Source organism: Protopterus annectens, chromosome 11.part0 (genome assembly GCF_019279795.1).
Source record: "Protopterus annectens isolate FY-2018-M chromosome 11.part0, PAN1.0, whole genome shotgun sequence".
Classification (NCBI taxonomy): domain Eukaryota; kingdom Metazoa; phylum Chordata; order Ceratodontiformes; family Protopteridae; genus Protopterus; species Protopterus annectens.
This window is the reverse complement of record NC_056745.1, coordinates 1,271,300,603-1,271,322,169: the sequence shown is the minus strand read 5'-3', so window position 1 is coordinate 1,271,322,169 and position 21,567 is coordinate 1,271,300,603. Positions and strand designations below refer to the sequence as shown.

Below are 21,567 nucleotides of genomic sequence, written 5' to 3'. Positions count from 1 at the left end.
GGGGACAAATAGAGACAGATTTTAAATACTGCTCTGACAAACATAGAAAGTTGATAGAATAACAGGTTTTGCATTAGCATGAATTTTCCAGAGGATGTGAAGTCTTAAACTCACATGCTTGTCATTATTTCCTGACTCCAATCCTCGGCTATTTGCCAGAAAGGAACAGATATTAGGGGGAACACACACCGATAATATGAGGCAGAAGTCTGGACATTCTGTAAAAACCTGTACAGTTGAGAGGTATGCCCATATGTAATTTTTATAATAATTTCAGATATAGTATATGGTTATAAAATAAAAAAATATGTGTATATGACTAAAGTTTTTAAAGAGCAAATTCATCATCATGTGGGTAAATTTAATGTTTAACTTTTGATCCAAGGCCTGCATTTATTAATTTTATCTAAGTGAATTGATCTAAAGAAAAATATTTCCAGATGAGATCTAAATCACAGTATAAATGCAAATACAATAAGCAAAGTAAATTTTAAGTATAAAATGCTGATTCATAACAATAAAGCAAAGCAGCCCATAAAGCATAACATAAACCAAACATATTAGTCATTGACGACTCAATTGTGAGGCACACTGATGTCCCCTTCACCAGGCTCAACAAGCAGAAGGTCATGGTCAGTTGTCTGTCAGGTGCCAGAATCTGCCATATCACGCACGCACTTAAGTCTCTCCACAACAGGTACAAGTTTGACTCTGTCATTGTCCATGTTGGTGTGAATGAATTGAGACATCATATGACTGGACTATATGAAGAGAAACATGATTGAGCTCTCAGAATATGTGTCCCAGGCAGGTATGACCTTAGCCCTAAGCAGCATCCTACCTTCCTCAAGAATGATACCACAATACCAACAAAAATAATTAACGTGAACAATTGGCTTAGTTTCTGGTGTCTTTCCAAGGGGTCCAGTATCTGTCTGCCTGTGATGACATGGTTGACAGGCCTCAATCTTTGCCGGAGATGGCCTCCACCTATCACCCATGGGATTCCAGATCCTGGCCAAGACTCTTGCTGACCCCATTGTGCCTTTTTTATGCTCTGTTTAAAGACAAATCTTCCAACATAAATGATCTGTCAAAAATCAAACTGAAGGTCATGCTGCTTAATGCTAGAAGCATTACTCTGAAAATGCACTCACTGGAGGCTCTCCTCACATTGGAAGATGCTGATGTCTGTACGGCCACAGAATCTTGGTTCAGGGCTGTAGAGAGCACCCTGCCTTACCAGGCTATACCTCATTCCACACATTCTCACCCCAAAATGAGGTTGGGAAGACTAAGGGTGTTGGAGTCTCTATCTTCATTAAGGACAGGCACACATCCATAATGGTTTGCCAGCATGATGCACTGGAATTACTCCAGGTGCAACTGACAGTTGGCAAGACCCCCACCTAAGTTATACCCAGCTATAGACCCCCCTCCATGACTCAGCATGCACTCCTCCTACCTGGACCTACTTGACTACATCAAGGTACCCCCTAACACCCTGATCCTTGGTGACTTCAACTACCCCACCATAGAATAGGTGAACTATTCCTGCACTAATGCACTCATCCAATGATTCTTTGACTTCACCAGTTCTAATGCACTAGATGAGCTTGTCTCATCCACCAGAAGGGGAGATAACATTCTGAACTTGGTTCTCACCAACATGGGCAACTGCTGCAGCACTCCCACAGAATGTTCTTCCCTGGTGAGATCAAATAATTGGTCTGTCTCATTCAAAGTTTCTATCCAAACCAACCCCCAGCTGTAACCAGGCTAAAACACTTCACAGAAGCTGACTACAATCTCCTAAGGGAGGGTATCAGTAACTTCACATCACTGCACCCCTCAGAGGATGCAGACAACTATGTTGAACAGTATGCCAATGCAGTATACAAGCACCTGTACAACTCCACGGATTCGGCCATACACAACAAAACTAAAACCTGCTCCTCAAGGAAACACATACCTGATTGGTGGACATAATCTATCAACAGTCTTTACAACAAAAGGAAGAAACTGTTTCCAAGCGTAAAAAGTAACAAATTCCAAATTGGAAAAACTCCCTCCTTAGCCTCAACAAGCAAATTAGATCACTAGTGAAAACCTCCAAAGCCAATTATGAATTGAAACTAGCCTCCAAAACAAAGGGAAACCACAACGCCTTCTTCAGTTATGTCAGGAGCCTCCATGGCAAAGCCTACATTTGTTCCAAATTAACTGTACCATTTACACTGATCCTGTTGATTTAGCCAACCTGCTAGCAGATAGTTTCAGTGCAAACTTAACCCCACGATCCTCCCCCAAAAGCCCATTCAACATCCCCTGTTCTTGTCCTGCACCTCACCTCTGCATAGATCAAGTGTTAAAGGCCTTATCCAAGGTAAAGAACACAGCTTCCATGGGACCTCACAGTAACCCAGGCTGTTTTCTGCGCCATCTCCAGCAAGAGCTAGCTTCATCATTGAGCACCCTATTCAACCACAGCCTAAGTACAGGCTTCAATCCAGCAGGGTGGAGAACTCCATTGTCCTCCCCTTCCACAAAGGTGGTGCCACTACTGACTCTGGAAACTATCGCCCCATTAGCTTGACATGTCTGATCTGTAATGCCATGGAGCATAGTATTATGGATCTCATAAACAAGGGCATAGGCATTTACCAAGCACTTGACCCCACTCAGTTTGGATTCATCAAGGTAAGATCTTCCCTTTTGGACCTGGTTGACTTCAAGACAGCCCTGGATGAGGAAAAGTCAGTATATACAGGTTACCTTGACTTGGCCAAGTCCTTTGACACAATCCCCATGTCGAGCATCATTAAAAAGCTAGTCTCTCCTTTGATAGTCACATTGCCACAGTAGTCAGGAAGTCCTTCTACGTGGCACACCTCATCATAAAAGGGTGCTCATCCAGGAAAAAAGAGGTCATCGTTCCCCTCTACTCGACACTCATTAGACCCATTATAGAGTACAACGCCCCTTTTGGAATGTACCTCACAAGACATCTGCAGCAGCTGGAAAGGCCACAGAAGTACCTCACAAAGAGGATTACTGGACTCAAAAAAATGCCCTACACTGACCGTCTCAAAAAACTCCAGCTTTACTCCGTAGCATATCGCCTACTCCGAGGTGATCTCTGCCTAACATATAAAGCTGTGTCAAACCCAGAGCTGTTGGACATGCTACACCTAAAGAAATCCCAATCCCTCTGAGCTACATGTTCTAGGGACCTAAACCTTGTCACCACAATAAACAGGACATGCTGGAGGGATAGATTCCTATCCCAGAGACTTCCCATACTCTGGAACAGGCTACCCATCTATGTCAAGCAAAGTTCTTCATTAGTACTCTTCGAGAAAAATCTTGATGAGTGGATGGGAAATAGGAAATACACCCCAGGGATCACTTCTGTGTCTCTGCTCGACAGTGGCACAGGAAAATAACTTTCTTAGGTGGCGTAAGCCAGGGAACCTTGTTGGCTAGGCTTACGTAGGCCCTTGGGCCGATAGCCTAGTACCTACCTATGAACCTATGAACAACTTGGTGTAAATACCATTCTCATCAGATGGGTGGCCAACTGCATCACTGATAGGACCCACAAGGTCAAAATAGGTGCCTCCACCTCCAACAGCAGACCTGTCACTAGTGGTGTTCCCCAGAGATCTGTCCTGGGACCTGTACTGTTTGGCATCTACTTTTCAGAGGTCCAGGCAAAGACAAAAGACCTGTAGCTGAACAAGTTTGTGGATGACTAAGTTGGGTACTGTCATGGATGCCCCAAATGATGTTATCATATTGCAAGAGGGTCTCACAGCAACAAATGACTGGTGCCAAAGTCATGGCCTTAAGTTAAATGCAAAAAAATGTATTATCATACTATTTGGCAAAAAGATGGCCCCTACTGATTATCAAATCAATGGCAACCCCCTAAGCACACAACCTGCGGTGAGAGACCTGGGTACTCAGGTTGATAACAATCTCACAATTAACCATCATGTAGGTGCAGTGGGCAGAAAAGCCTTTTACTTGGTCCATCTCATAAGTAAAGGGATTGCATCCAGAAAAAAGGAGGTTATTACCTCTCTGTACTCCTCCCTCATTAGGCCAATAATTGAGTATAACGTCCCATTTGGTGTGTACCTCTCCAAACACCTACAACAAATGAAAAGGCCTCAGAAATACCTCACAAACAGAATCCATGGCCTCCAACACCTGTTCTGTGTTGACAGGGTCAAATTACTATCACTTTACTTGGTATAGTACAGATCGCTCAGAGGTGATCTGTGTCTTGTCTACAAGACAATACCAGAGCCTGCCCTACTAGAGATGCTTCATATCCATAAGTCTAACTCCTCGTGCATTACCCACTCAAAATACTTAAATCTAATATGCATCAGCAAAACCTGCTGGAGAGACAGCTTTGTCTTTCAGAGGCTGCCCTGACTCTGGAATAGACTTCCCATACATGTCAAGCAGAGTACCTTGTTGACCCTTTTCAAGTTCAACCTTGATGAGTGGATGGGAAACGACAACGTTGTCCTAGGGCTTCCACCTGTGTCCCTCACTGACAGGGGTGACGTGCTGACTGAGGTTTCTTTTTTGTGAATAAACTCTTGGCTAGTCTTGTAAGGGCCCCAGGGCCACTAGCCTAGTAACCACCTATGATCCTATTCCTGTAATTCCAAAAATGTGTAGATGGAAGCAGAATTATCAACAAGTTACATCTGCAAAGCTGGTATTTAATTTGTTCTTAAAAAGTCTTAGAAATAGTCAGAAAATGAAGGAAAGAAAGGCCCTAATAGAATATAGGAGGTCCTTACTGCCTTCACACAGGCATTCAATGTGATAAACATAGCACATTTATAAGACAGATTTCTATTATCTCTAGAAATGGGCAATGGTGAGGCATTATGCAAACTAAAGAACAGCTCTGATGATGATGTGCATAATGTTGATGATGGTGCCAGAATGAAGTATTGAAAAGATTACAGAAGTACAAATTTGGATAAATATTTCAGCAGTTTTTGAAGTGCAAAAACATTATAAAAGCAGGCAGTTTATATAATAATGAGGGTATAATATGTATTTTTCATTTTGTTGACGAGGTCAGTGAAATGACTTCACAACAACCCATTTCAGACACTGCCCTGGAAGACAAAGGCAATGAACAAAACACTGCATACAATGTTAAGACATAAATGTTAGCTGCAGACTATAACACAAAGTTGCAGCATTATAAAAAATACTAACAGCAGATAGATACTGATATGCACAGTGATAGTGAGTATGAATTTTCCAGATTATGAATAAAAATAAATTTTGTGACAAGTGAAAGGTAAAGTTAGTCTAACAAAGTATAGTGTAGAGTAGGGCATATGAAAGAAACAATGTGTATCAGGTAGAGACAGCATACTAAAACAATGCTCGGATATTATGCAGCGTGGCAAGGAAACATAACAAGAAAAGCAGCAGCATTATAAACAAACAGTAATATAACACAATGATGTATAAAGCAATATTGAATCATAAAGTTACACAAAAGCACAGGTTACATCCAAAGGGTTACTAGCTAATGATATTTAAGAGGTTAAGTAAAGTGTTAGTGTGTCACCATAAAAACAGAAATGCTGTACAGTAACTGGAAATGGGACTACCAGGTAAAAAACTGTTGAGTGCATTATCTACAGAGGTGCCGAAATACAAAAGAGACAGCAAAACACACTACTCAATAAGATATGTTCAGTTTTCAAATAATTTAACATCATTGGAAGTTAAATAGAACACAGAATAAACTCACTCCTCACTAGGAAATAAGATCACCTTCACCTCTGCAATCTTGAAATACTTTTATTTCCTAATACAAGTGGATAATATATTTAAGATGGAGGGTCCTAATTCTGAAAGGGGGGTGCCTGTTGAAATTGGAGTAATGGAACAATATGTGTGAATGTATACTTATACAGAGGCTGTTGCGCCGCAGAGCATTCTTCCTGATGTCAGAGTTAAGTAGAACAGATGTGCTCTTCAGCCCCACATTTATAGAGGGTAGAAGGCTTTTAACCGAATAATAACAAATTTCAAAATTCATTGTTTATTTATTTATTTTACATTTTTGGACCTGAAGCTTTGTGTCTCACAATTCTGATAATGAACCACTGAAAATACATTATACAATCTGTGTAGGCATCTTTTAGGGCTTACTTGGAATGTATCCATGTTCATGGTCATGGTTCCCACTCGGCAGTGCACCATGCATATTAATGATGGCTTGTTGCTGAGGAAAAGCCAAGGAACATGGTTATTGAATCAGTGTAGGGGTAGGTGTAGTTCTAACCATGGCTGCAGATGAGTTTGAAACTCCCTGCAATTTCCATTGTGTTATTTTACATTTTTTTCCTATATTTTATTTTTATTTAATTAATACGGAGCACAGCAGCAGACATCTGCCAGACAACTGAAAATATAAATCAGATGTAATTATTTATTTAAAGGTGTGTTTAAGCATGTCTAAGTTTGTTTGCATGGCATGGCACAGTGCTTAGCACTGCTTATAAATAGCTCAGTGGTATATGTGAAGGTATACCAGATTTCATAATATCCATATAGCTAAATGGGTAGAGCTATGGATTCATGTGCAGTAGGTCCAGGGTTTGAATACGTGGAAGGGGAAATATGTATTTAATTTTGATATAGATATTATGCATTTTTTTAATAAAAGATGGACCCACTGTGCTCTGCTAAGCTCTGCTCAACTATGCTTAGCCCTGCGAAGCACCTCATAAACATAGTAATGGCTGCCAAAGTTTGTGCACTGCTCAGATCTGCTTGGCTGGTTTGTGCGCTGCTAAGCTCCGCTAAGTCTACAGTTTGACCAGTTTACATGCTTCTCAGCTGTGCTGGTTTGCATGGTGCTAAGCAATCCACTGCTTTTTTGAATGTTGGCCAAGGATGTGTAAAGGCGGAAAAACAGCCTATATTAAGTCCAATAGGTGGGAATACAACAGAATCCATTGGAGTTCTATCACTGATGGTATACAATGGCTGGCGGTGGTGAAGCTGCATGCTTTTGGGCACAGAGTTGGGGCATTCTGGAGTCTAGAGTCATGGTTGCGCTCCTCGTGCAAATCCATGATGACAGGCTGCTGCAGGGAGGTTTCAAGGGCTCAGAGTGTAAGGCAGAGTCCTGGGATCGGCTGGCCAGAGATCTCACCAGTGTCACTGGTAAACCCTACAGAGGTGAGCAGTGTAATCACCACCATGATAACCTGAAAAGATGGAAGAGGGGACTCTAGGACACCTGGGTCCAAGAAGCAAGGGCAGGGAATGCCCCACAATTATGCAAGTATTTTTTTTCTTCTATTTTACCAATATTTACTCTGAATGTCTGCAAAACTGGTATGCATAATGATGTGCTTCTCTCCCAACAGCTGCAGTTGAGAGAGCTCGCAATGTTACGTCACATGCTGGGTGCATGGCCAGGTTGCTCAGTGAATCTGGTGAGTATGGATGTATTATGCTAACTGTGGTGAAATAAGCAAGAAAGAGTAAAACATCAATTGCAATAAAGTATATACAGTAAAGTTTGTAGTACAATAAATGTGGACTTAGAGCTGTAGTGCAATAAATGAATAATGCCAATTGTACTGCAATAAAAACATGAAACAATATCAATAACTGCATTAAAGTATATACAGTTAAGTTTGTAGAGCAATAAATGTGGAATTAGATCTGTATTGCAATAAATGAATAATGCCAACTGTAATGCAATAAAAACATGAAACAATACTAATCAATGCATTAAAGTATATACAGTAAATGTGGAATTAGAGCTGTATTGCAATAAAGGAATAATGCCAAGTGTACTATAATAAAAACATGACGCAATACCAATAATAGCAAGGAAAATGGTGTACATCAGGATTGTGTTGTAACCATTGCATTAGAGCTGTATGAATTAAGGCTGTAAGTTAAGGAGCTGTAGTCAGGTATAACACTGTAATAACTGTAGAAAGCAAATCTAATGATTGCAAATTGTATTGGTTATCTCATATAAGTACTGTTCAAAGCTGTCTCTAGGCCAGTATTGGCCACATAATGCTCTGTCATCCACAGACATCAGGTAATAAAGGTATATGGGTGAGGTATCCCACTCCATGAGCTGATGATGTTTGTTGACATTACAGATATGATACTGAAATATAGCTTACCTACTGCTTGTATTTCATGCATGTGCGTTCTACTGTCACCGCAGTCTAGTAAATACTGTAGTAGTGCTACTAGGTCATATTTTGGTTCCAGGTGAGCTCTAGGGAAATATCATCAGTCAGTAATCAGCAGTGACTCAGTTGTTGTTTAGTTTGTTAAATGCTCTGTATACAGTACATTTTGCCACACACAGTCCAGGGTTCAAATTCAGTAGTATGTAGCAGTAAATATTACAGTAGTAGTCATGTAATGCTCACAATTTCTCACTCCACAGGAATTTCAGGTAAATGGGTGAGGTAGCCCATAAAATGAGTAGATAATTGTGTGTTTAGATGTCACAGACTGCTAAAATCGTTAGCAATACTGTGTTCATCAGCAATTTTCAGTCAGAAATAAAATGTGTAATCCCAGTATGGCTGTATGCCTGGAGTGTCTGTTAACAGTTGCTGCAGTCAATTAATACATTCTTTGCAGATGTCCCCTGCAGTCACTGTTATTGGATTCTATTCCCATGCCTGCCAACCAAGTCATGACAGCTGTTTATTGTCTGTACTGTGCACATGCATGTCTCTCAAGTGTCACAATTTTCATGTTATGTAATTAATAATGTGTAATCCATCCATCACAGGATTACCATGAAAATGATTACCTAGATTGCAAAGTACTAACAAATCAGCCCACAGAACACCCTGATAGTTATATAGGTCTGCCTGATGAGCAAGTGTTCTCTGTAGTTGTGTACCTGCAGTTGTAACTGCTTGACCCATAGTGTCCCATTCAAATAGCTTGAGCGGTATGTATGTGCAACATCAACTATAGGCTCGTAGAGTAAGTAGTAGTACTGTTGTCAAAGGAATAACTGGAAATGTTACTAATGGACTGTTTTTCTCTCTCTCTCCCCATCCCATATCTTTATTTATTTCTTATTGGTATTCATTGGTTATGGTTTACTATTAAAGTATGTTGTTACATTAACTGCATTTTGGGACGTGTTTTATTATCATTTTGTATTATAATGGTTGCATATTAACATATCTTGTTAAATTACCTATTTTGTTGGCATTATGCTGCGACTGTTACTGGCATGCTGTTAACATACAGGCTGCTCTATTATTTATTGTTGTGTTTCACATAATATGTATCGATATGTGATTGGGTTATTTCCAATGTTCTGCCATGTTGTTATTACTAACAAGGATTTGTTCATAGGTTCATACTAGGCTATCTGCCCTAGGGCATTTACAAGCCTAGCCAGAGTGTGTTTGGCTTTTGCCACCCTTTGAATTGAGTTTACTGTGCCCTTTTTAAGGTTAGTTTACTGTGCCTCTATCTAGTAGTGACACAGAAGTAATCCCCGGAGTAAACCTATGATCTCCCATCCACTCGTCAAGATTCCTCTTGAAGACAGTCAGAGAGGGGCTCTGCCTAACATGTACTGGGATTCTATTCCAGAGTGAAGGGAGCCTCTGGGTTATGAATCTATCCCTCCAGCATGTCCTATTTATTTCTATTCTGAGGTTCAAGTCCCTCGAGTGCGTAGCTCTAAGGAATTTGGATTTTCTGAGGTGGAGCATGTCCATTAATTCCGGGTTGGACATAGCTTTATACATCAGGCATAAATCGCCTCTAAGTAGGTGGTATGCAACTGAGTAGAGCTGGAGTTTCTTTAACCGAGCAGCATATGGCATCTGTTTGAGTTCCTTGATCCTCTATGTGAGGTACTTTTGGGATCTTTCTAGTTGCTGCAGGTGTCAGGTAAGGTACAACCCAAATGGGGCATTGTATTCTATTATGGGCCTGATGAGGGATGAATAAAGGGGCACGATGACCTCTCTTGATCTAGATGTGAATCCTTTCATGATAAGGTGGGCTATATAGAAGGTCTTTCTAACCACTTTGGCAATGTGGTTGTCGAAGGAGAGATTACTATTGACTTGGGTCCCCAGGTCCCTAATTACTTCCTCCATACTTAATGGGTTACCACCTATGTGGTAATTTGTGGGAACTTTGTTTTTGTAAAAGGGTATGACTATACCCTTTTTTGCATTTAGCTTTAGGCCATGGCTCTGGCACCAGTTATCCGTCTCTGTGAGACCCTTTTGAAGGATGCTCATGTCAGCTGGAGAGTCAATTATGGCGCCCAGTTTGCAGTCATCTGTGAACTTGGTCAGCCATAGTCCTCCCGTGTTAGCCTGTACCTCAGAAAAATATATACCGAACAAGAGAGGTCCCAGGACTGAGCCTTGTGGGACGCCACTTGTAACTGCTTTTGAGTCTGACATGGCTCCAGCAATTCTGACTCTGTGGGTTCTGTCTTTGAGCCAGTTTGCAACCCATCTAGTGACATAGGGGTTTATATTTAAGCTGGAGAGCTTATCTATGATGCCCGAGTGGGGTATTGTGTCGAATGCTTTTGCGAGATCCAGGTAGGCTGTGTGGACTACCTTCCCTTCATCTATGGCCTTAGTGACTGTTTCAAAGAAGTCGACCAGGTTCAAGAGGCAGGATCTGCCCTTAACAAAGCTGAATTGGGTGGGATCTAGTGTCTGTAAGTCCCCAATGTCTTTGTTTATGAGTTCCATGATGATCCTCTCCATAGCTTTGCAGACTAGGCTGCTCAGGCTTATGGGGCAATAGTTTCCGGGGTCCGTAGAGGCACCACCTTTGTGGAGTGTGACTACCGTTGCTGTATGCCATTCTTTGGGCACATATCCTGTAGTAAGGCTGAGATTGTACAGCAGCTTTACGTGAGGGTTTAGTTCTTCTTGGAGTTCATGTAGGACGCAACCCGGGACACCGTCTGGTCCCATTGATGCTGTGTTTTTTGCTTTGGAGAGGGCGTCTTTCACCTGAGTATCTGAGATGTTAGGGAGGCAGCACTCTGCTGGGATAAATATTTGCTCTTTTGGGGGAGGGGGGGAGTTTGCACTGAACCTGTCTGCCAGGATGTTGGCAATGTCCGTAGGTTCAGTGTATTTTTTGTCATTTTGGATCAACTCTGAGCATATCTAGGAGTTGCATCCCAGGTTCCTAACATAACTGAAGAAGGCCTTGTGATTATCTTTAGTTTTCTGTGCAATTTTTCTCTCGAAGCCGGCCTTGGAGGATTTTATGAGGGATTGTAGTTTTTTGCTAGTACTGATCAGAGATGCCTTCCCTTTTAGGAATTTTGCTCTATCATGTAGTAGTGTCCTCCTTCTGTTGTACAGCTTATTTATGGCTGAGATCCACCAGACTGGGCGTCTGCCTTTGGAAGATTGGGTCTTGGTTTTGTTTGGGATAGCATGATCCATGCATTCCTGGAGGTGTCCATAGAATGCGTTTATATAGGATTCTGCAGTTTGGGCAGTAGTTTCCACTTGCCCGGGGGCCTTGAAGGATTCCACCTCAGTTTTGAGAAGTGTGAAGTTCGCTTTTGAGAAGTTTTTCACTGTGTTTTTTCTGGGCTGGGGGTGTGGTTGGGATGTGGATATCCAGTGAGATTAATTTATGGTCCAATCTTACAATGAGGGGTATACCTCAGGTATGGAGAATAGAGTCCCCATGTTGGGGATGATTAGGTCAAGTATGTTTTCCCCTCTTGTGGGAGTGGTGACTAGTTGTTCCATAGCATTTGAGTTTATAAAATCTAGGAACCTTTGGGCTAGGGTGTTGGAGCTTGAGTAATGCTCCCAGTCTATGTTTGGGTAGTTGAAGTCACCCAATATAATGGTGTTTGGAGAGATGTTCATATTTTCCAGTGTTCTCAGGAAAGCTGAGTGGGATTCCTGATTTTGAGAGGGTGGTCTGTAATATGCTACAAATTGAAAAGCAGTTTTGCCCACTGTTAGTTGCACATGGATGGTCTCTGATGCTTCGTGCAGCACCACTAACCTGGAGGTGTGGGTATCTTTGATGAATATGGATACTCCCCCTCCTTTTGTGGATCAGTTAGAGTTTTGGGGCTGAAAGGCATGATATGAGGTATAACCTGGTAGTGCTGGTGTGCTCTCTGGAGCCTTGAACCAGGTTTCTGTCACTGAACAGATATTGATGTTCTCCATACTGAGGAGGGCTTCGAGTGTGTGCATCTTGAGGTTTAGACTTCTGGCATTTAGCAGCATTACCCTTAGTTTCTTATTCATTGTGTTGTCTATGGAGGTGGGTTTGTCTTTTGAGCCTTGCCTAAAAAAGGCACTATGGGGGTGGCAAGAGCCTTTGCCAATATCCGAAAGCCCAGGGGTGACAGGTGCAAGCCGTCCCTAGCGAAGTAACGTGGCTCGTTGAGCATGTCATCCCAGGCTGACAGACACTGGATCCCCTTTGAATGACACCATAATTTTAGCCAATTGTTAAAATCGATCATTTTGTCTTTATACTGTGGCATCATTCTAGGTGAGGGTAAGATGCTGCTCAAGGTCAGGGTCATACCAGCCTGGGCTACATGATCAGAAAGCTCCTCTATGTCTCTTTTCATGTAGTCGAGGGAGGTACGTCTCAGGTCATTCACACCAGCATGGACAATGACTGAGTCATATTTGTACTTGCTATGGAGTGACCTGAGTGCTTGTGTTATGTGGCGGATCCTAGCGCCCGACAGGCAGCTCACCATGACCTTCTCTTTGTTCAGCCTGGTGAGCGGGATGTCAGTGTGTCTGACTATAGAATCACCTATTACTAGTGTATCAGGTGTGTTATTTAGCCTTAAGGGCTGTGACTGTTTGGCACACTGACTTTGTGAGCTATGTGTTGCACGTGTTTTGTTTTGGGGTAGTGTTTGCTTGGATGTCTGCTTTGTAGGTCTGTTGCTTAGGCAGGTTTTTATTTAGAGCCTCCGAGTATGTTTTTGTGTGTTTATGTGTTTGGTTTGCTGTTGTAATAGGACTATGTGAGACTGGATTTGTGATGTGTGAGGTTACCTTCTCCTCCTGACTGGTTGCACTAGTTCTGTGTTGAGAAAGCTCAGCCTCCAGTTTGGCTATATGGTTGCATCTCTCACATATATTTGAACTTGTTGGGAAGAGGAGAGGGTTGTCTGTGTACATGAGACAGTTGTAACATTGCCTCAAGATTCCCAGATTCACCAGGTGGACTGGAGAGGAAACCATTAACTGACCTTTGGACATGCTAGAATAGTATAGGGAGCTCCTTTATCACTGAATCAAAAAGGACCAGTAGGGGACAAGGTACTCGAAGGGAGTATATGAGGATGTAGTGCTTTTAGTTTACTAGTGCTGAGTTGTAAGATTGCTTATATGGGCAAGTGCAGGGCCTTAGATTGAGAATTACTATTAGGTCTAATCACTATTAGGTTTTACCTCATATCATGCGTTCTGGCCCCAAAACCCGGACCACACTACAAAAGGAGGGGGTGTATCCATATTCATAAAGGATACCCTCCACACCTCCAGGTTGGTGGCAACGCACAAAGCTTCGGAAACCATCCAGGTGCAACTAACCATAGGCAAAACTGCTCTACAAATTGTAGCATGCTACAGGCCACCCTCTCAAACTCAGGAACCCCACACAGCCTTCCTGAAGACACTGGAGGGTATAAATGTATCTCCAAACATCATCATATTGGGTGACTTCAACTACCCGAATATAGATTGGGAACATTACTCAAGCCCTAACTTTCTAGCCCAACGGTTCCTGGAGTTCATAAATTCAAATGCCATGGAACAGCTAGTCACTGTTCCCACGAGAGGAGAAAATATACTAGATCTCATTATCACAAACATGGGGACAAAATGCTCCACACCGGAAGTATATCCCTCATTGGTGAGATCTGATCATAAACTAATCTCACTGGAAATCCACATCCGCCCCCTCCCCAAACAAAAAGGACCACAGTGAAGAACTTCTAAAGCAAACTTCACACTACTCAAGACTGGTGTGGTATCCTTCAAGGCCCCTGAGCCAGTGGAAACCACAACCCAAGCTGCGGAAGCCCTTACAAATGCCTTCTATGAACACCTCCAGGACTGCATGGATCAGGCAATCCCAAATAAAGCCAAGACTCTTTCCACAAAGGGCAAACGTCCAGTCTGGTGGACCCCAGCCATTAACAAACTTTACAATAAGAGGAGAAAGCTATTACATGATAGAACAAAATCCATAAAAGGGAAGTCACCCTGATCATTATTAGTAAAAATACGAGCACTCATAAAATCAACTAAGGCCAATTTTGAGAGAAAAATTGCCATGGATTCAAAGGACAATCATAAGGCCTTTTTCAGCTATGTTAGGAACCTGGGTGGAAACTCCCAGATATGTTCAGAATTAGTCCAAAATGATACAAAATCACTGAACCCACAGACATTGCGAACATACTGGCAGACAGGTTCAGTGCAAACTTCACCCCACTCTTCCCCCCTAAAGGAGAGATAACTATCCCAGCGGAGTGTAGCCTCCCAGACATCTCAAATGCGCAGGTGAAAGCGGCTCTCTCTAAAGCTAAAAACACAGCATCAATGGGACCGGATGGTGTCCCCGGCTGTGTGCTACACGAGCTAAATGAGGAATTAAACCCGCACATAATGCAGCTGTTTAATCTCAGCGTTACCACAGGATACGTGCCCAAGGAGTGGCGTACGGCAACTGTGGTCCCACTCCACAAAAGCAGTGCCTCTACGGACCCTGGTAATTACCGCCCCATAAGCTTAACAAGTCTAGTCTGCAAAGCTATGGTGAGGATCATAATGGAGCTTATAAACAAAGATATAGGGGACTTGCAGACATTGGACCCGACCCAGTTTGGCTTCGTCAAGGGCAGATCATGCCTTTTGAACTTGGTCGACTTCTTCGAAACAGTCACCAAGGCCATTGATGAGGGAAAGACAGTCCATACAGCCTACCTTGACCTTGCAAAGGCTTTCGACACAATACCCCACTCGGGTATTGTAGAAAAACTTACCAGCTTAAATGTAAACCCATATGTCACAAGATGGGTTGCAAACTGGCTTAAGGACAGAACCCACAGGGTTAGAGTTGCTGGCGCTATGTCAGACTCCAAGCCGGTCACAAGTGGTGTCCCACAGGGCTCGGTCCTTGGCCCCCTATTGTTCAGCATCTACTTCTCAGAAGTACAGGCCAACATGGGAGGACTTTGGCTGACAAAGTTTGCAGATGACTGCAAACTGGGTGCCATAGTGGAAAGTGCATCGGACATGGATATCCTTCAGAAGGGACTCACGGAAACAGATAGCTGGTGCCATAGCCATGGCCTGAAGTTAAACGCCAAAAAAGGTATAGTCATACCCTTCGGGAAAAACAAGGTAACACCAAGCTACCATATAGGCGGCAATCCACTAAGTACAGAAGAGGTTATCAGGGACCTGGGGACCCAGGTTGACAGTGGCCTTTCTTTTGACACATTGCTAAAGTGGTTAGAAAGACCTTCTACATTGCCCACCAGATCATGAAGGGATTCACATCCAGATCTAGTGAGGTCATTGTTCCCCTGTACTCTTCACTTATCAGACCAATGATCGAGTACAATGCCCCATTCGGGATGTATCTCACCCGACATCTGCAGCAATTGGAGAGACCCCAAAAGTTCCTCATCAAAAGGATAAAGGGACTCCAAAATCTGTCATATGCTGCCAGACTGAAGAAACTCCAGCTCTATTCAGTCGCATACTGTCTGCTCAGAGGTGACATGTGCCTGACATACAAAGCCATGTCCAACCCGAAATTAATGGACATGCTCCACCTCAAAAAATCCAAATCCACCAAAACCACTAGAGCAAGCGACTTAAACCTTAGCACGGATATAAATAGGACATGCTGGAGGGATAGATTTATCACTCAGAGACTCCCTATGCTGTGGAATAAAATCCCGGTCCATGTGAGGCAGAGCACCTCGCTGGCTCTGTTCAAGAGAAATCTTGACCTGTGGATGGGAGATCGTAGGTTTACCCCGGGAATCATCTCTGTGTCACTGCTGGACAGAGGCACAACAAACTAATGGGCACAGTATTTTTTCATATAAGGGGTGGCGTAAGCCACAAAACTTTGGGCTAGGCTTATAAATGCCTTAGGGCAGATAGCCTAGTATAAACCTATGAACCTATAATAGGGTGTTTAATTTGAGAGATGGAGCCGTTCTAAGGGAAAAAGTGAAGAGTAGACTTTGTGGAGCCGGGAATAGTTTAAACCCTATTAAGCGGCGCTGCCCGATGCTGCGCTATGCTCACAATCGCGCAAAGCCATGCTAAAGTGGGTTTTTATGCAGGGAACTTTAAATAGCTAGAAATTGGCCCAAAATGGCCAATAAACTACAAGATTCTTGTGCTGAGGTCACTCCTCCAGGGACAGATAGGCTGCTCAAGGCTCCCCACTCCCACTGGTGAGCAAAGAAACTTCCTAATATCCAAGTAAGGAAATGGGCAACATAGGAACTATTCCAAAGTCCAGAATACAGCAATGCCTGTATAAGGGACTATTCTAGGTTAGGAAGGCGGGAAACAAGGATTTTTATTTTTGTTTTTTTCTTTTTTTCAGGAAAACAGCAGGAAAAGTACAGTAAATTCAATACACAGGCTAGCGCACTTGAGTGGGCAGCCTCAACAGTTAAAATTCAAACAAACAAACTTTTAAAAGTGCAGGTATGAGAAAAACACAGAAAACAGGCTTAAAACAGGTAAATCACAACTAACCTATACTTATTGCTATACCTCCATTACTACAGCATATCAGGCTGGCCAGTTCCGGCTGATCTGCCTACCTTGTCTTAACCAGCCATGACACCATGTCCTAGCACATCTGAGACCCAGACCAACGGTGCCCTTTCTGCTGTCCCTACACCACCTGCAGCCTCAGCAGGTGGGACCTCCTCAGAGGATGGGGCACAGACTCCTCCTGGGAGCGGTGACAGAGGGGATGTTGTCACCCAGGCTGAACTGCCGGTCATGGTGGGAAGGATTGTTCATCAGACCTATGAATGTCACCTGCACCGGACTGAGGGCATGCTGGCTGACCTGATGGGGCAGTCTCGCCCTGGCACTCAGCCTCCAGCACAGACACTCTCGGGGTAATGAAGGAGCAGTGTCAAAAGTCCCATGGGTGGGGACATGAGTCATGCTGCTTCCATCTGGAGGCATGTGCGACATGGATTTTATAACACCCTCCCCATCCAAGCTGTTCACCCCCCTCGTGTCACACATCACCCCTGTCTGTTGTCCTGTCTGTCTTGTCTGTGAATGCATCCTCCCTTATCCAACTTACCTTCCCACATGTACCTATGTCCCTTCCCCAACATTCAGTGCTCACCTTAATAAAAAAAAATGAGCACATGTCCCAAAAAAAATAATATATATATATATATATATATATATATATATATATATATATATATATATATCGCCCCATACATAGCTCTCCATTTTGCACATGTCCGCTGGACACAAGTAATTTGGTCCAATTGGCTTGACAACACAGTTATGTTTTTCTCACTCCTGTTTCTGGGGTTTCAGAGTCCAAATTCATCTATAAATTCTGTCAAAGTGCACAGCTATTGCTGTACAAGAAATGGATAGCTATGGTTCTTTCCTACATCAGTCCTGCACATCCCTACCTGCTTTTCACTGTGCCTTGCTCCTACTTGCCCCCATTTCACAACTTTCCTATCACCCCCTTTTTCTTTTCATTATATTTTTTTAGCATGCATTTGGGCTGAGCTGTGCAGAGCGGTGCAGCGTGGTGCACTGCGCCACTTCACTTAGCTCAGCTGAAATGGAGATTTAATGATTAAATGTGTTTATTACATTGTCAGACAAATGTACAAAAGAAACACCACTGCCTTGTCTCAAACCTGAGCCCGTCACACCTACAGCACACTACATTAACCCACTACACCATGGAGATCTTAATTAAAACAGGTGTCTTCAGCAAAACATAGTGATTGCCACTTACAATCATTGGGCGTATCTCAGTGGAGCTGCATGCCACACCGCACCTCGCAAACTGGAATAAAATTTAATGGGGAAAATGGGAGTGCACCTTGGACTCTGGTGCAATAATACACCACTAAACAGCCACGGACATAATAATGGATGTAAGTGATCCTGTGATAGCAGGTAAATGTGCTCTTTTATTAGCAACGTGTTGAAACATACCTGCTAAGGCATCAATGGCAAAGTACATTTATATATTTTATTTATTTTACATTTGTTGACCGGGCTAGTCCAACTGGATATATGTCCATTTTCAGTAGAGACCCAGGGAGAAAAGCTCCACAAAAAACACACTATCAATTATACTATGTGACATTTACAAATGTAGCTACATTTACAGATATTTTGCCATTTGTTGCATTTCTGTAAACAGAATCATGGTACATTTCAGCTATGGTTAGCAATTCAAATATTTCACTAATAACATTTTTAAATATAGGAGAACACTCTGTAGTTAACAGAAAATTATCTAGCTTATACAGGTAATGTGATTAGTACCCTGAGAAAATTGAGGTAGTCAGCCAGGGTTAGAACAAGGGCATAACCACTGTGATTTGAGGTATGGTTTCAATTTGCTTTTAAATAGTGCTGTTGAGGAAAGGGAGGTTAGGTCTCTGCGGAAGGAGTTCCAGGTTTTGCCCACAGTATTAGCGAACATGTTCAACTGAGACCCTGGTGCAGAAATACAGCCATAGAAAGCCATGCACATACTGATGGATGCAGACAATGTGTGTGTCACAGCTTATATGTATGCATATATACCTTGCAAATACACCTGATGCAGCGGTGACTCAGTAGCTCAATCTGTTAAATGCCTTGTATGCAGTACATTTTGCCGCACACAATCCTGGGTTCAAATCCAGGTTTGTGTTGCAGTTCCAGTCCATTATTGTGAAGACAGCAAGTAAGGACTGAGTCATGCAATCATTATCCACGCAGCCTACTGCTAATTAATGAACTGCTATCCAGTTTTTCAAGTCAAAGGTCTACAGGTAACACAGCCATAGGTAATGGGGAGGCATAAAAGCCCTGAGATACGGACATGTGTAACAGTTTGCTCTTACAAAGTTAGTAAGTTGACAGAATAACAGCAACTGCATTTGCAGGGATATTCCGACAGGTATGAAGTCTGACACTCAAATGTCTTTCATTACTGACCTCAGCCCACAATTTGTGCCACTGATCTGCCAGTTGGCTACAATGTCATGGGACACTGACCACACATATGAGGCAAAACTGTGGACATACTGCATAAATCTCTACAGTTGACAGTTATGGTGCATACCCTCTTTGATGATGTAGTCTTCACACCTCAGTAATGCCCATCTTCACAACTAAAAAAGGGGCCCAGGTCTACATAAAAGCCTTATATATTGCACTGTGGTGGCATGTCATTGGCTAATGATAGTGTAACTCAGCTACTTTGGCTGCAGTTAGCAAATCTGATCCACAGATTGGTGCAGAAGCAATTACCTTCTAATGAGCAGCACCTTCAATAGGCAGCCAGCTGGTTATGGGAAACAGGTCTGTATGAGACTTCACTCACTGAGAGGGCATATTTTCAAAAGATTACCGGAAGCAAAGTTCAACAAAAGAGTACTACACTGCACCTGGTATGTAATAGATTTATCCATATAACAGGATGCAGATGGGGGGATGGAGGTATGAGGAATAGGGATCACAGCAGTAAGCCTGTCTTAGATCTATGGTGATGACATGTCAGTGATACTCTGCTGTCCTACACCTACATGCATACCTCTCATCTGTCCCTGATTTTCACTCATATGTTAGCTCTGTCCCTCTTAATCCCTCCTACAATGGTTGGCTGTTGTAGGAAAGCTAGTGGATTACACGTAATACATAATGACAATACTTAAGGGTGTACACTCCTGTAACATCAAAAGATGTACTGTAAGACACCTCCTTTCATTCTGTTAATGTCTCACATAAATAGTTCTAACATTTTCACAGTGTCCCTGAACGTCCCTGATGTACTCTACCTAAGTCCCTGGTTCTGTTGTCATTTGTCCCTGTTTGGTTGAGAGCTATGACTAACAAACCTGTCAACCTCTTACAGCAAGAAATCAGGATAGAACCATATTTAATGGAGGGACAAAGGCCCAAACCTAGTGACACTGTTTAAATACTGCCCATACAAAATAAGAATCTGAACAGAATAACAGATATTACAGTAGCATAACTGTGTACTGAAGGGTATAATGTCTGAAACTCAGATGCCTGCTTTTATTCTCTGGCAGCGACCATCAATGATTGGGCAACAATTTGTCAGAAATCCACACTTTTGTGTGAAAATGACCAAAACTATGAGACAAACATCTTGACATTCTGCAAACATCTGTATAGTTGAGAGGTAGGACTCTACAGGGATCATATACTACAGCAGACTTTCATTGTTTTCTGTCACTGTGGTACACTGGTGTTGCTGGACTGTCCCCATATAGTGGTTGTAATGACACACTGCTATTTGTTTGGCAGTGGCTGTATGACACATCAGTGGCTGTTTGCCTGTAGGGGACACACCACAGTAGACTGTAGGGGGAGTAATAACATACAGCAGAATCAGTCACGGCATACAGGGACATAGCCCAGTATTGCTACTATCTTGGCGGTATCCACACATGTAGTGTGTTGCCAGACTGTGGAGTATGATGTGTGAGGGAGCAGTGGATAGTGCAGGACATTATGGGTGTTCTGGATCTATGCATAGTGAACATCCACGTGTCTGGTCCAGTAATGTGTTCCCCTTTTGTTGCCTTTCAGGAACCTTGTACCACAGAAGACATGCCCCCTTCTCAGATGCAGAGAATGACATAATATTGGATGGACTGAGACAGCACCATCAGATCTTGTTGTCCAGGGGAGGCATAATCGGGAACAGTGGGCAGCATTGTTGGCAGACCTTGTACTTGATGTCAATCACACTGGCCAACAGGACAGGACCTATGAGCAGGTCGAACACCGGGCCACAGACATGCTAAATGCTGCACAACGAAGGGCAGCTGATGTTGCCAGGGATCAAGCCACAGAGGAATTCCTGGTGAACCTAGAAACACAAAACAGCTCCCAAGCATCCATCACACCATACATCGTGGAGGTGGGTGCCACAGTGTCCACAGCAGAGGAGCGTCCAGGTAAGCATAATGGGTTCACCAGTGTAATACTGTATCAGTCACTGTGGCAGGCTGTACATACCTGTACATGGGTGTTAGGTGTATTTGCACTGGGGTGGAGTTGCCGTTTTTGCTCAGTTTTGCACACATGCTCAGAATATCAGCAGTACAGCCAGTATCACTGTAGCTACTGTATATGTGGATTTATGCACATATTACCCTGCAGTGCTGCAACATTTGGTGGTGCTGACAATACCTCTCCCTTACCTTTTCATAGATCTGTCAGGTGTGGC

General features: G+C 42.9%; 1 protein-coding gene across 1 annotated transcript in view; it reads right to left on the bottom strand.

Annotated features, from left to right (window-relative positions):
* CDH13 (cadherin 13) overlaps window positions 1-21,567 on the bottom strand; it is a 3,439,935-nt gene that overhangs the window by 687,838 nt on the left and 2,730,530 nt on the right. The gene's annotated exons all lie outside the window — the stretch shown is intronic.